The 8,046-nt window shown below is 38.6% G+C and overlaps 1 pseudogene; it reads left to right on the top strand.

Moving 5' to 3' along the window:
- LOC102820030 overlaps positions 1–8,046 on the top strand; it is a 185,351-nt pseudogene that overhangs the window by 32,527 nt on the left and 144,778 nt on the right.

Genomic DNA, 8,046 nt, shown 5'->3' with positions numbered 1-8,046 from the left:
CAATACATAAAACTATAGGTAGAAACCGGAACTACATCCAGATCTCCAGAGATGAGAAAGCTCCACTTGAAAGGACGAGCAGACCAGCCTGGAGCTGCTAGAAGAATAAAAGATACCTCGTGAAACAAAGACCTGCAGGAAAAATGGAGGCAGATGGACTGTTACTACAAGAACAAACAAATCACTTCCCTAGGAAACATCAAGGAAAGTGGCCAGGTTCTCTCAACGCAAACCCCTTCTAAGACTAAGACTCAACGGAAATGCATGCTCTGATTGGTGACCTCACACATCACCGATGGGGGGAAGTGGGGTAAAAGCAGCAATGAAGCGGCAAGTGGACTTCTGTGGACCCAGTTGGGGACCTGGTTGTCAAGCAGTGTGAGTAGACCTGGGGACTCTTGGGCCCAGAGTCAGTGGCGTGGCCACAGAGGACTTAAGAGGAGAGTGGAACTACTGGCTGATGGGAAAAGAGGGCATGTCCACAGGAGCGACAACACTTGTAGATGATACCCACGTGACCTGGACCAGATGACTGGATGATCGGAGCTCAACCAGGAGAGGAAAGAAGAGGGGAAAAAAAAAAAATGAGCTGCGGGAACAAACAAGATGGCGGATCAGGTGGATGTATAGCAGAGAGCTCCGCCAACAACAACACAGAATACCCGACCAAGCAGGTTCAGGGGATGGTCCCAGAACTCTGAACCACATGTAAAGGAATACTTAGAAGGTTGGAAGGCTCACAGCTGGGGAAATTTGTGGCAGAAGCAAGAAATCTATTGCTTTCTAGTCCAGGATGCTCGGCTGCTCCAGGAGCCGCCATCTTGGGTGAGACCACGTGGGGAAAGGATTGGAGCGGCCACAGACGCCTGGCAGAACTGCTGAGATAAAGGTGTGGACATTCTTTTCTTTTGGTATCTGTTCATTGGTCCCTTGCTGTCTGCGCACCTCCATTCTGGTGACTATAGGGGTGCCTGAGCTAGTGGGCACCACAGCCCCACCTCGGAGGGTTCTACTACGCATGCGCACAGATCTCCTCGAAATTTAAAGAGACAGTTTCCAATTAAAACCAAACGGCCACAGCCGGTCCTGAACTGTTTCAACAAGAAAAAAGGACTGAACTGGGATTGTGGAGCGGGCCTTTAGTGTCTAATGCATCAAATCTGTTCATCAGATGATCTCTATTCCACTTAGTGTTTATTTTTTGCACCATGTTCTGAAAGGTTATATGTCATTAGACTGAGCAAGGTTATCTGCTACTAACTATCTACACTATTATTTCTAAAATAATTTTGTCTTTTAAATTTATCTGGCATTCAGTGAGAACAAATACTTGGATAAAATGGTCATTCTTTCATTTTCATGGCTGTTATCTCTTGCCTTTGTAACCACTGTAGAAAATGTCCAATAATTGATTGCTCATGAGGCCATAATTATAGAAGGGAAAAGAAAGAAAAGCTTGCTTAAGGATAGAGCTAAGACAATTAGGACTTTTCTACCTTTGCATATACATTTAAAAAGTGCTGGGTATTGACTCCTGATAGAAACCCTGGTGTCTCTGTAGGATAAACACTGAATTGCTAACCACTATATCAGCAATTCAAACCCACCATCTGCTCCAAGAGAGGAAAATGAGGCTTTCTGATCCTGTAAAGGTTTACAGCCTCAGAAACTCTACACAGGGCTGCTACGAGTTGGAATTGACTTAATGGTAGTGAATTTATTGACTCCTGAAGGAGTCCTGATGACATCGTGGTTAAAGTGTTCACATGTTAACAAAAAAATCAGAAGCAGTTCAAACCCATCAGCTATTCCATGGGAGGAAGAGGTAGCAATCTGCTTCTGTAGAGATTACAATCTTGAATGGGACAGTTCTACTCTGTCCTGTAGGATCACTATGAGTCAGAATTGACTTGGTGGCAAGGGGTTGATGATGGGTCTTTGTGTGTGTGTGTGTGTGTGTGTTTTTAATTGACTCCTGGAAGGACAAAAGAATAGGAAAGACAAGCGTGGACTCAGGTGAAATAATAGGAAGGCTTTTGTTGTCTTTCAAGTTTTATTGACATGTCTAAGAAGATACATGATTCTAGACATTTTCTTTAAGGATTGATTTCTGACTATTTTAGACTTTCTTTCCAAAGACTATTTTCTATATAGTTTGTATTTTATAAAGTCATGGTCCTGGAAGGGAAGTTAAAATGTTACTTAATCCTTCATATTTTTGCACAGGATAGCATTTAACTATTTCAGAAAGACAGTTGTCTACTGTTTACTTTCAGTAAAGAAAATCACATAGTTTTGTAACTTCCAGGTTTTATGACACAGTAGGTGTAACCACAGTGGGTGAAGGAGATTGTAAAGGACCTGAACCTAGAGCTAGATATGTCAGTTGGCATTGGCAGGCCAGGAGAGGATGTCTAATCATCTAGTCAAGATAGGAAGGAAGAACACAGTACCAGACACTGTGTTAGGCTCTGAGTGAATAAGGCATAACTACTTTTCAAGTCAGGAGTCCTGTAGGATAAACACTGAACTGCAAAGTCACTTTGAACTGCAAGGTTGGTAGTTCAAATTCATCAGCCACTCCTTGGAAACCCTATACAGGGTCACTATGAGTCAGAAATGACTCAACAGCACTACTTTTTGAGGCAGCCAAGTAGTTGGCATCAGGAAGGGTATCTTAACATGCAGAGCATAGCAATGAGGTAAATCTAAGTGTTAGAAATACTCCACAAGACAGGCACACAGGTAGTTGGCATCCCATAATCATATTAGCAGGGAGCAGGGCTTCAACTACAAAGATTTGGACTCAGGAGAAGGACTCAAATATTTGGGGTGTATGAGGTTGACTATCACATTTTCCACTGTGGTAATTCCAAATCTTTTTCTGTCTGTAAACCTTCTCTACTTTCTCTTTGCAGAAGATCTTATCCTGTAATTTCCTGAGCTGGTAACCACTGACACGAATGCCATCAACTTTTCTCCTCTTCACCCATTTTTACTTATCTCTTATCTCTGAGGAGAAAAAAAGTAACATTTTCTGGAATTTTGCTCTATAAATCTCAATTGTAGCTTTTAAATCTTTCTTTCTCTACTATTTCTTTCTACTTTCACTGCATTTATTTGAGATTGTCTTTATCCAAAAGCCTCTCTTCAACCTTATCATTTCCTCAAATTACAGTTATTTTTGTCCTTCCTTTCACTACCAGACTTCATAATCTACAATTATTGTTTATATTTTCTTCAGTATTCATTAATTAAACAAATATTTGACTGTCAGCCCCACATCTGGTATTGTTCTGGGTATTGGGGATATAATACTGAACAAAATAGACAAAAATCCCTGTCCCCATGGAGTTTATATTCTACTGGGAAGTACAAAAGATAAATAAGTATTTTGGTATATTACAGAGGTTTGTAAATTTTCTATAAAGAACCCAATAGTAAATATTTTAGATTTGGCAAGCCATAACTACTCAACTCTGACACCGTATCATAAAACCAGCTGTAAGCCAAACCACTATCATTGAATCTATTCCCACTCATAGTGACCCTATATATGACAAACCTTGAGGTTTCCCATACTATAAATGTTTACAAGAGCAAACAGTTTCAGCTTTTTCCTGTGGAGTGCTTATTAGGTTTAAACTTCTGACCTTGCAATTAGCAGCCCAATACTTAACCCACTGAGCCAATACAATATTAGGCTAATTAACTGGGAGGTTGTTTTGATTACTATAGCTGTATAATGTTTTGAAGTCAGAAAGTGTAAGGTCTCCTACCTTATTCTTCTTCAAATTTGCTTTGGCTGTTTAGGGGTCTTTCTATATAAAATGGATAGTTTTTCCATTTCTTTAAAGAATGCTGTTGAAATTTTTATTGAAATTATGCTATTGCTTTGAGTTTGTATGGCTTTTATAAAATAGGTCTTATATTTCTCTTTTCAGGTTAAAGAAGCTGAACAACATGATCCTATAAATATTTTCACTCAGTTTTATATATTCAAGATTGCAGTTTTAGAACAAAACTCTGACAGAGGCATAACTTTATCTGTGAGTTATCTTTGATTCATATCAAAGAATTATTCATCCACTTTTTACCATAATAGAAAAAAATGCACACTTTTTTAACATAATGGAATTGAATATCTGTATTTTACCCTTCTTATGTAAAAAATTATACAACAATGCAAAAATAAACTGAAAGTTTATGGAAAAAGAACAGTGATTACCTGTTCAGGGAGTGGGAACGGGGGAGATGTGGCTAGGAAATGAAGGAAAGGACTTCTCACTGTATACTTTTTTATACTTTCTATCATTTGAACCAACATATTAAAAAATTGAGTTTAAAGAGTTGTGAGGAGATGTGGGAAATTTATACTATAAAGCCATGTCACTTACTTGGGACGTGGTTGGTCAGAGATTTGGCCATTTAATGGAGTTACTTACTCCCAAATGGAAAGTTTTGAAATTGTACAAATGACCCTCATTGTGTTAGTGTTGTGGTCTATTGTATATCTTGTGTGTCTGTGCTGAAATATTGATCCCCTCAGGGTAGCTAAACAAATCCAGGAGCAGGCTTTTTTTTTTGCCCTTTGTAAAAGAAATTGAGAAGCATGAATTAATGAATCAAGAAGAATTTATATGGCACTGTAGGATAAGCACTGAACTGCTAACAACAAAGTTGGTCATTCAGACCCACCAGGTGATTCTTTGAACCCCTATACAGCTTCGCTATAAATCGAAACTGATTTGATGGCGCTTAACAACAAACTGCTGTTTATAAACACATATAAGTACAAAGGATTGCTTGTTGTTGTTTTTTGTTAGGGGCCATCGAGTTGTTGCTGTTAGGGACCGACTCATAATGACCCTATGCACAACAAAATGAAACATTGGCCAGTCCTGGGCCAACCTCACAATTGTTGCCACGCTTGAGCCCACTGATGCTGCTACTTTGCCAATCCATCTCTCTGGGGGTCTTCCTCTTTATCTCTGACACTCCACCGTACCAAACATGATATCCTTCTCCAGCATCCCTTCTGACAATGTCTAAAGTATGAGAGATGAAGTTTGGCCATTCTGGCCTCCAAGGAGCACTCTGGCTGCACTTCCTCCAACACGGATCTGTTGGTTCTTTTGGCAGCCCATGACACCTTTAATATTCTCCTCCAACACCATAACTAAAAAGCATCAGTTCTTCAATGGTCTTCCTTGTTCACCACCACTCATCTGCCAGTTTGTTGTACTGTGGTGATTTGTGAGTTGCTGTGATTCTAGAAGCTATGACATGGGTATTTTAAATACCAGCAGGATCACCTATGGTGGACAGGTTTCAGATAAGCTTCCAGATGAAGACAGACTAGGAAGAAGGAGAGATGAACTACTTCCAAATATTTAGTCACTGAAAACCTTATGAATAGCAGAAAAACACTGTCAGATATAATGCCAGAAAATGAGCCCCTCAGGATGGAAGGCACTCAAAATGCAACTGGAGAAGAGCTGCCTCATCAAAATAGAGTTGACCATGATGACATGAATGGAGTAAAGCCCGTGGGAGTACAGCCCTCGGGAATTTGTTTGCTGATGAGGCACAATTCAAAATGATGAGAAACAGCTGGAAAAACCCATTAATAATCAGAACATGGAATGTATGAAGTATGAATCTAGTAAAATTGGACATTGCCAAAAATGAAATGAAACACATATACATTGATATCTTAGGCATTAGTGAGCTGAAATGGACTGGTATTGACCATTTTGAATCTGACAACCATATGGTTTACTGTGCCAGGAATGACAAATTGAGAGGAATGGTGTTGCATTCATTGTCAAAAAGAACATATCCAGATCAGTCATGAGGTACAACACTGTTTGTGATAGGATAATATCCATGTGCTTACAGGGAAGCCCAGTTAATACCACAATTTTCAAATTTAAGCAGTGAGGATAAAATGGGAGAATTCTACCAACTTCTTCAATCTGAAATTGATCAAACATGCAATCAAGATGTATTGATCATTACTGGTGATTGGAATGCAAATGTTGGAAACAAAGAGGAAGGATCAGTAGTTGGAAAATATGGCCTTGGTGATAGAAATGATGCTGGAGATCAGATGATAGAATTCTGTAAAATCAATGATTTGTTCATTTCACATACTTTTTTAGACAACATAATTGATGATTACATATATGGACCTCACCAGATGGAATACACAAAAATCAAATTGACTATATCTGTGGAAAGAGACAGTGGGAAAGTTCCATATCAGCAGCCAAAACAAAGCTAGGGGCACATTGTGTAACAGACCATCAATTGCTCATATGCAAATTCAAACTGAAGCTGAAGAAAATGAAAACAAGTCCACAAGAGAAAAATATGACCTTGAATACATCCCACCTGAATTTAGAGATCATCTGAAGAACAGATTGGATACATTAAACACTAAAGACCAAAGACCAGAAGAGTTGTGGGATGACATCAAGAATATCATACATGAAAAATGATTTATTGCTCTTTCTATTTTTCTGTCCATTGAGTTTTTAAGTTTATTAAATGGCTCTGTTGATTCATCTCCTGGACCTTGGAGAAAATACTTATCTACCATTCTTTGAGAAACATGATTTGTTGCCAAATCATACTTATATTTTGCTGTTTTAAAAAAAAAAAAAAAAAAAACATGGTCCTAGAGTGATGTTAAATTTAAGAATAATAACTCCAACTTCTTATTTTAGAAGGCACCAACAAGTTGTTTTCTTAAGCACAGAGTAGGAAAAAATGTTTTTTAATTCTTCTACCCTATCTCTCTGTTTAAATTGGTAGAACTTTATTTAATGCTAGCTTTCTTGCTTGGGGGAATGCATGCCACCTCATTTCAGAGACACAAGAAAACCACAAAGTAGGTGAAGTTTTCAAATGATTGAGCGATTTTCTGGAGCCATGAAGAAAATGAAGATTATGCAATGAAAGTCATGATCATGTGTTGTTTTTTTTCTTTTGGTTGGTCTATTTTCTGTTTTACTTTTTATCTTGGTTATGTGCTTTGGAGACCTGGTGTGGATAAGCACTGGACCTCAAGGTCTGTTTGAACCTCAAGGTTGGTGGTTCAAACTCACCAACCCTGTACAGGGTCTCTGTGAGTAAGAGTTGATTCCATGGCACTAAACAGGAATAATAATGGGCTTTTGAAGTACAAATGGAAAATCTGGAAACATTTATTTTTTATCAGAAGTTTCCCAGGTACTTTTCCTCAAAATATGAAGTATTAACTTCACTTGAAAACATGAATCCCAGCTCGGTCTGTATCCTGTCCATAATGGTTCAAGGAAATGTCTCATGAGATATCAGCATACTGTCTACTTATCAGAGTTTTATCATCAGAGATCATTTTTTTTAGGTTGTTCATGGCATTAACTGTTGCAGCTGTTTCATATTGGCAGAGCCTTCTATACGCGTTCTCAAAAATTGTAATAGATTATCCAAATATTATAGATTAATTCTATCATTAAAAAAAAAAAAGAATATCATACAGGAAGGAAGCAAAAAATCATGAAAAAGACAAGAAGGAAAAGGTCAAAATGGATGTCAGAAGAGACACTGAAACTTGCTCCCCAGCGTAGAAATGTTAAAGCAAATGGAAGAAATGAGGAGGTACAAGACCTGAACAAAAAATTTCCAAGGTCAGCTCAAGAAGACAAAGTCAAACATTACAATGCAATGTGCAAAGATCTGGAGTCAGAAAATCAAAAAGGAAGAACATACTCAGCACTTCTCAAGCTGGGGGAACTAAAGAAAAAAAATTCAAGCCTCAACTTTCATTATTGAAGGATTCACTCGATAAATTATTGACTGATGCAGAAAGCATCAAAAGAAGATGGGAGAACAAACAAGATGGTGGATCAGGTGGACATGTAGTGAAGAGCTCCGCCAGCAACAACACAGAATACCCAACCAAGCAGGCTCAGGGGATGGTCCCAGAACTCTGAACCACATATAAAGGAATATTGAGAAGGTTGGAAGGCTCACAGCTGGGGGAATTTGTGGCAGAAG

This window comes from Chrysochloris asiatica, unplaced genomic scaffold (genome assembly GCF_000296735.1).
Source record: "Chrysochloris asiatica unplaced genomic scaffold, ChrAsi1.0 scaffold00118, whole genome shotgun sequence".
NCBI classification, from domain to species: Eukaryota; Metazoa; Chordata; class Mammalia; order Afrosoricida; family Chrysochloridae; genus Chrysochloris; species Chrysochloris asiatica.
Note: the sequence above shows the minus strand (reverse complement) of the source record. Positions and strands in the feature narration are given on the sequence as shown.